The sequence below is a fragment of the Cannabis sativa genome, chromosome 3 (genome assembly GCF_029168945.1).
Source record: "Cannabis sativa cultivar Pink pepper isolate KNU-18-1 chromosome 3, ASM2916894v1, whole genome shotgun sequence".
NCBI classification, from domain to species: domain Eukaryota; kingdom Viridiplantae; phylum Streptophyta; class Magnoliopsida; order Rosales; family Cannabaceae; genus Cannabis; species Cannabis sativa.
The window spans coordinates 36,683,178-36,690,679 of record NC_083603.1 but is presented as its reverse complement, the minus strand read 5'-3'; the positions used below and the strand labels follow the sequence as shown (position 1 = coordinate 36,690,679).

Below are 7,502 nucleotides of genomic sequence, written 5' to 3'. Positions count from 1 at the left end.
CTAGACATTAGCTATTAAGATTCTTAAGATATTTTTTAAGTTAATATCTTTTCGAATATTAACTTTAAATAGAATATCTTCAAATTAAGTGGTTATAACTTAATTTTGATATTTAATTAAATCTAAATTTGAAATTATTTAAGTTTTAGATTTTTCTATACAACCTAAATTAGATATTTTTCAAATTTTTTGTTGAAAAGATACTTAGTCAAATAAGATATTTTCTAGATAGTTATTTCTAGACTACTTATTATTTCTGATATTTAAATAGGAAAATATTATACATTGTGAAATGAATTATTTAAATAATTAATTTTGGTACAATTTTATTTAAGTACATTTTTCCTAGTATTAAACTAGAAATTAATAATTAAGCCTTCTCTACACTCAATTATTATTTCTTGAATTTAATACATTTAATTAACTTGAAAAATTTAAATATCTAAGTTGATTTTCATCATGATACTTAAATATTTATTTTTCATGACACTTAATTAAATAGAAAATTATTTTAGGTTGAAATTTAATTTTTCAACTTAAATTTAAATAATTTTCAAAATATATATATTTTTTATTTTATTAATCAATTTCGAAAAATTGCATTTTAATTATGCAATATTTTTGAATTTATTTTGAAAAATAGATTGAGTTGTAAATTAATTATTTATTTTAATTAATTCTTGGACCAACTTATATCAATGATTTTTTTATTTAATTGATTAATTTAAAATAAATGAATTAAATATATTATTATTTAAAATTGAATTAACTAGTCAAAAGAAAATCTAGATAGATGATATTTTTGCTTGAAGTATTTTTCTATGAATTTATTATTTTCGAAATTTGTATATATATATTTTTTTATATACTTTAATTTTTCGAATGCAATAAATATATTATCAAGGAAATTTTTAAGTTGCTAATTAATTTAAATTAATACAACTTAAATTAATTTTCTTAATATTTATATTTAAGATTATTACTAAGATGAAAATAATTAATTTTATTTCAAATCACCATCTAAGTATAATTTTATAAATATTAAATTAAATTCTTATTTCTTGAATTTTTAATTCTAAATTTTGAATTTAATGAATATATTTATTAGAATAATAAAGAAAATACATTTTAAAGAATGAGCTTTATTATTATTAAGATATTCGATCTCCATTGTTGGTTTTACATCGCGTTTGTTTTAGTGAGTAATCCTCCCTAATGGCGGAACGTTCATCAGCAATTTCGCACCGTTTAATCTCGAAAGATAAGTATTTTGTAAGTGTTTTATATGGTATAGATCACCCTAATGGTGGCGACCATATTTGACTTGCAAATTGCGAAACAATGGTAGTAGCTCATAAGATAGAATAGCCTTGACTCTCGCCTAAACGATACAACGCTGGATTCCAATCTTGATCGAATAAAAGGTTGCTAGAATGTTCAACATTGTAGATGAGCTGACAACTCTATTCAATAGATGGTATCTTTGACTCTCGGCTAAACGGGACACTGATATCAGTTTATTGAAAAACCTTGGAAATTATTTAGGATTGAATTTTTTTTTTAAGTATTTTCTCATATCATTCCTACTTGCTATGTGCTTATAATTTCTGAATTGATTTTGTGTTAAACCATTATTAATTTCTATTTGTTGATTTCTATTATTTTGTAGTATCCTATATTGTCATAATGAATCCCATGTTATCACTGTTAACTGAAAATAAGCTGAATGGATCTAACTTTCCTAAGTGGAATGAGAACATTAATATTGCTCTCATAGGAGAAAGTGCCTTGTTTGTTTTAACTGAGCCGTCACCTGAAGTGCCTGGGGACAATGCATCCAAAGCTGTGAAAGAAAAGTATGAGCGTCGGCAGAAAGCAAATGACAAAGCTCTATACTTTATGCTTTCCAGCATGGTTGACACCCTCAAAACTCGGTTTTCTAAAACCGAGAAGGCTGCTGAAGTTATGACGAAGTTAAATGAGCTATTCGGTAAGGCATCACTTTAGTCACACTTTGACGCGACTAAGAAGTACATTAACGCACGGATGTAACCTCATCAAAACGTGCGTGACCATGTTCTCCTCATGGCAAGTTATTTCCAAGAAGCCCAGGATCATGGTGCTGAAATGGACAGTGCTACTCAGTAAGCCTTATCTTTAATAGCCTGACTCCAGCATTTCTATCAAATTATGTCATGAATAAGAAGGAAATTGACTTTCATGAATTAGTCAATGACCTTCAAAACTTATAAAAATTTGATTGGAGGACCCAAGAAGAAAGGGAGTAAACCTCATAATCCTGGGAATGGTAATGGGACGAACAAACCTGAAGCAAATGTTTTCTCTGCTTCGAAACCCAAATCGAAGAAGAAGTGGAAGAACACCAAGAAGCGAACAAAAGCCATGAAACATAAAAAGGCTGCTCCTTCTGGTGATGCTACACTTGAAGGAAAGTGTTTCTACCGCAATGAGAAAGGTCATTGGAAACCCCAATGTCCTAAACTTCTTGCAAAGAAACAAGGTATTTCTATTTATAAACTTTAAGAGTTTTAGTGAATTATTATCCAATTGGATTTATGATTCTGGACTAACTTTGTTTATTTGTTTTCTTCTTCTTATAGGCCAAGCTACTTGAACTCAGATGAGTTGGATCGGAAAGTTGGACCAAGGGTGAAATCGTCCAGATGAAGATGAAGCTCTTCAATTTATTTTTGAATTAAATGTTTTAGTTTAAAGACAATTTGGATTTCAAATTTTAGTTAGGGATATTTATCCCTGTTTTTCTCATATTGTTGTAATATTTTTTTTTTATTATTATTATTAATAAAGTTTCCTTTAATTTTCGAATTCAACAATTGCAATATATGAGATTGAGCTTCATTTACTTTATCTTCATCAATTATTACCACATTATATTTATATGTTTATATGTGTAAGTGTTTTATTATTGATGCAAATTCTATAATATTTACAACCCTTCATAGAGTTATATTAAATAAACACTCGAAACTATTTCTATGTTTATTAATAATTGTTCATTCTAATACAATTATTAAGAATTTGTTTAATAAAAGGATCTTTTGATCTGATAGGGGTGGAGAAAAGTTAAGAAAACTATGCAGTTCAATGATCTTTTATATCTAATGAACTCTGGATGGTATTCAACTCCACATAAACTCTATCACACTTAGAGAATCATGATCTTTACAACCTTTAGGGGTGGATCATAATCTAATATACTTAGGGGGTGGAGGTTATCCATAGTTTCCTATATGTATATACTTAGGGGTGGAGTCCCTATATGTATATACTTAGGGGTGGAGTCTACTCCACAATTTCCTATGTAACACATATCTTCTTTAAACATGGAAGTAATATAATGAGTTTGCTATTATCAATATAAATTCTTGATCTTGAATGTATGTTCCATTTCGATTTTACTGTTGTAAGTAAAAGTTTGATACCTATGAAAGTTCTTTGATAAAGTTTCACACTACCTTAATTGAGTGGGAGAATTTTAAAATTCTATACCCATCTTCATTAGGTTGATACTTGTGATAGGTACTTAAGAACACTACTGAAAGACAAATCTAACCATTCACATGGATAGGTATAACTTATCAGAATTATGAGAATAAGATAAAGAACACTAGATCAGTCCATTCGAATGACTTGAACCTAGAATTCCTAATTCTCATAAAATTTAATGGTATCTTAATTTTGATTACTTTATCTCTGGCATGTATTTTTCACTTCAAATACTAGTCTGCTATGTTGATGACTTAGTCTTAACTTAAAATTTTAGACTAATACAAAAGTCACAACTAGGTAACTCTCCAAACAATCAGAGGTTAAAAGCATTATTTAACCAGACATCTGCTATTGAGTGGGAGCTATCTGAGATGTAATCAAATAGGGAACATTAGAAGATATTCAAGAAAGATTTTTGAAAGTGATCTATATGTTAGATATTAAGGAACTGTGTATCAGTTGTCCTGATATCTCACCAACTCATTTCGAGATCTATGAGATGGTGCTTACTTTGGGGGTGGAGGAATTATTCTATAATAATTCAAGCTCTACCAGAGAAGAACTATAACTTTGTGAATTCGAAAATCCAAGAAAGTTATATTGCTGAAGAAAAGTCTACACTGTATTATCTCAATTCCATTTTTTAAAACATGAGAGATATGTCTTCTGTTAATTCAGATGTACTTTTGAGAACAGTATGTTGGGTTTTGTGCCCTAAATAAAACCCATTACAATCTGATTAGTTATCAATTTAGAATTTTGAAGTGAATTATGATTACATGTATGTTACATGTTTATGGTTTAATATATATACTTGATATATGCACAAAATCAGTTAAATCCAGAACATATAGTTATTCACAATTACAATATTGTCGATACAGTGGAATGTGATTGTGATTATATGATTCAAAAGATTTGGTCCCTGTTCATCAGTGTTTTGGATTTACACTGATGTGATAATCAGCGATGAAGTATACTTACACTTGGAGTAAGTGTTATGTTCTTTCCAGAACATTGGCAAAGTATACTAGTTTCGAATGTATGGAGTATACATTGGACTGGACCGATATTGAACTTGGTCAAAGATATTGTAAACTTACCGTTGTATCTTTCCAAGTCAATGTCAGAAGTTGATCTTAGATTAAGAGAATCTAAATCCTGATATGCTTAGGCTCAATCTCAGGAGTGCTATTCATGTTCTTTGATTTATTAGTTAAGCCTACCTTTTAGGTAAGGATAATACGTATATTTTGGGAACATGATAGCATAACTAAGTGGGAGTGATGAACATAAATATAGAAATCTATAGCTTCTACTGGTGTATAGAAGTAAAGTGATGATTCCCTTTGAGCTTAGTTAAATAGAAGTAAATGGATGAGCTCTTGTTTCAGTGACTGTATATTAGATCACTAAAACATCATTTACAGGTGAGAATACACACAAATAATTGGATAACGAAAAAAAACATACACTTGATGAGCATGATTCTTCACTGCAAACTAAGAAAAACGAGCAGTGATAAGCAAGTCATAAAGTTGCTTGTCACTGTTTTTATTAATATTAGAAACTAATTTACACTATGAGTAAGTTTAGAATTAATAAATGGCTCCACCTAAAAAATAATCCACACCTCTTATAATAGAAGTATCAAGATTAAATGAAAAAGAGTACACTTTCAAATTATAACCAAAATAATTAGAAAAGAAACATTCAATAATCAATGGTTCCTGAAATGCACTAATCATGAAGATGAGATAATTTGTCTTATGTATGAAACTAGTTTTCTTCCCTTCAACCACAATTGAAAATATCAAGTTAATCATTTATATAAAGTCCAGAATCTAATCATAATATATATTTATTTAAAAGACATTATACCTTTTCATACATGAAGAAATAGCTTAATGTAAAGTCAATCCATAGTACTCTGTCCTAACCTCTCTCCAAACTTTTGATAGGTCCTTCAAATCCTAAAATCATCAATAAAAAAAATCACATACGACTAATTTTTATTTTAGATTTATAACTAACACGCCAAATAAAAAATATAATTCCAAAAAACAAATAGATTAAAAAAAAAAAGTTTACTACCATAGAAAGAACAGATGTAGCAGATGACAACTCTGGAAGAACAATCAAAATAGAGAATATTAAGGCTTCAACTAAAAAAACAAACATAATTTATTTATATATACGCACAGTTTTTATCAATTTTTTTCATTATATAATTAAATTTAAATAAAGTGAAATTGTTAAAGTCACAATTAACAATATAAAAAAAGAATAGTAAACATGATTATACATAAAAAATAATTGGGCGATTAACGAGAAAAGCACTAAATATCTCTTAAAAAATAATTCAATCCTTATCAAAGCTCTATGCTAACAAAGAGACTTCAAAGAACGTGTGCGAGAATAAAGATTGAGTAAACCATACCTGAAAGTGAAACCCTAAAAATCTTCATGTGGTTGCAATGAGAGATTTAGTTGAAGAGAGTTTCTAACAATGGATGTTAAATAAGATCTTGATTTTAGAAAATAAATTATTTATATACATAAAATAATTTGAAGAAAAGGTTTAATTAAGAAAGATGCAGAGGAACATATGGCTAATCGTATTAGGTGTTTTGAGAAATATAAAGGATAATACTGAGAAATAAATTGGGGATGAACATAAAAGGATTGATTGATGGCTGCCTCGAAGGAAGGTATAATTGCATTTGAGATACTTACGGAGGTCGAAGAGATCGAGACCGCGATAGCACGAGCAGAGGGAACTTACAGCACTGGAGGAGCAAAAATCTGAGGCATGGCAGAGCAAAATCGCGTGAGCAGAGGAGGGAGTTCAAGACTTCGAAGTTGAGCAGTAGAGGAAATTCGCCTAGGGTTCGTAAGAAATGATTTGGTTTATAAGAAATTTGGGGGTAAGTGAATCGTAAGAGAGTTTGCGACCTTTTCTCACAGTAGCAAATTCTTTACCATCGATTTAAAAACGACACACAAAGAACTCGCGATGTTTGTAAAACGTCGCTAAATATGTTTTGTTTTATTTTTTTTTTCTTTTTCCGTCGGTTGCGGAATTAGTGAGCATATACAACCGACGCAAACCATTTATTATTTGTGTCATTTCATAAAAGACGAATATATGTAATATGATACTATTCACGTCGGTCAACGCAATGAATAGTCGCGTTGACCGACGTGAATAGTAAATTTTGTAGTAGTGACTGTATAAGACTTACAAACGTGTGAAACAATGGTAGAAGCTCATGAAATAGGAATGACCTTGACTCTCGCCTAAACGGGACAACGTCAGATTCTCTTTTCAATCGAATAAAAGGTTGCTAGAATGTTTGTCATTTTAGATGAGCTGACAACTCTATTCAATAGATGATAGCTTTGACTCTCGCCTAAACGGGACACTGATATCAGTTTGTTGAAAACCTTAGAAATTATTTAGGATTGAATTTTTTTTTTGTATTTTCTCTAGTCATTCCTACTTGCTATATACTAATAATTTCTGAATAAGATTTTGTGTTAAACCATAATTGATATCTATGTGTTGTCTTGTAGTATCCTGAATTGCAATGTCGAATCCCATGTTGTTACTGTTAACTGAAAATAAGCTAAATGGGTCTAACTTCCCAAAGTGTAGAGAGAACATTAACATTGCTCTCATAGGTGAAAGTGCCTCGTTTGTGTTGACTAAGCCGTCCCCTGAGCAGCGAGGTGACAATACGACCAAAACTGTGAAAGAGAAGTTCGAGCGTTGGCAGAATGCTAACAATAAAGCTCGTTACTTCATGCTTTCCAGCATGGTTGACACCTTGAAAACAAGGTTTGCAAACACTTTCACGGCTGCAGAAGTCATGATGTAGTTAACTGAGCTATTCGGTATGGCATCTATCCAGTCTCGTTTTGACGCGACTAAGAAATTCATCAACGTACGGATGGAACCCCATCAGAAT

The 7,502-nt window shown here is 30.0% G+C and overlaps 1 long non-coding RNA gene across 2 annotated transcripts; it reads right to left on the bottom strand.

The window, feature by feature from the left end:
• Window positions 1-4,968: 4,968 nt before the first annotated feature.
• On the bottom strand, window positions 4,969-6,754 carry LOC115714481 (uncharacterized). Of its 2 annotated transcripts, none has more exons than XR_009686854.1 (3): window positions 5,972-6,754; window positions 5,626-5,696; window positions 4,969-5,504 (listed from the first exon to the last, which is right to left on the bottom strand). It is a non-coding gene; the product is annotated as an uncharacterized LOC115714481 (long non-coding RNA). The 2 variants fall into 2 exon arrangements; XR_009686853.1 differs by having other exon boundaries at window positions 5,626-5,657; window positions 5,972-6,752.
• Window positions 6,755-7,502: the final 748 nt, after the last annotated feature.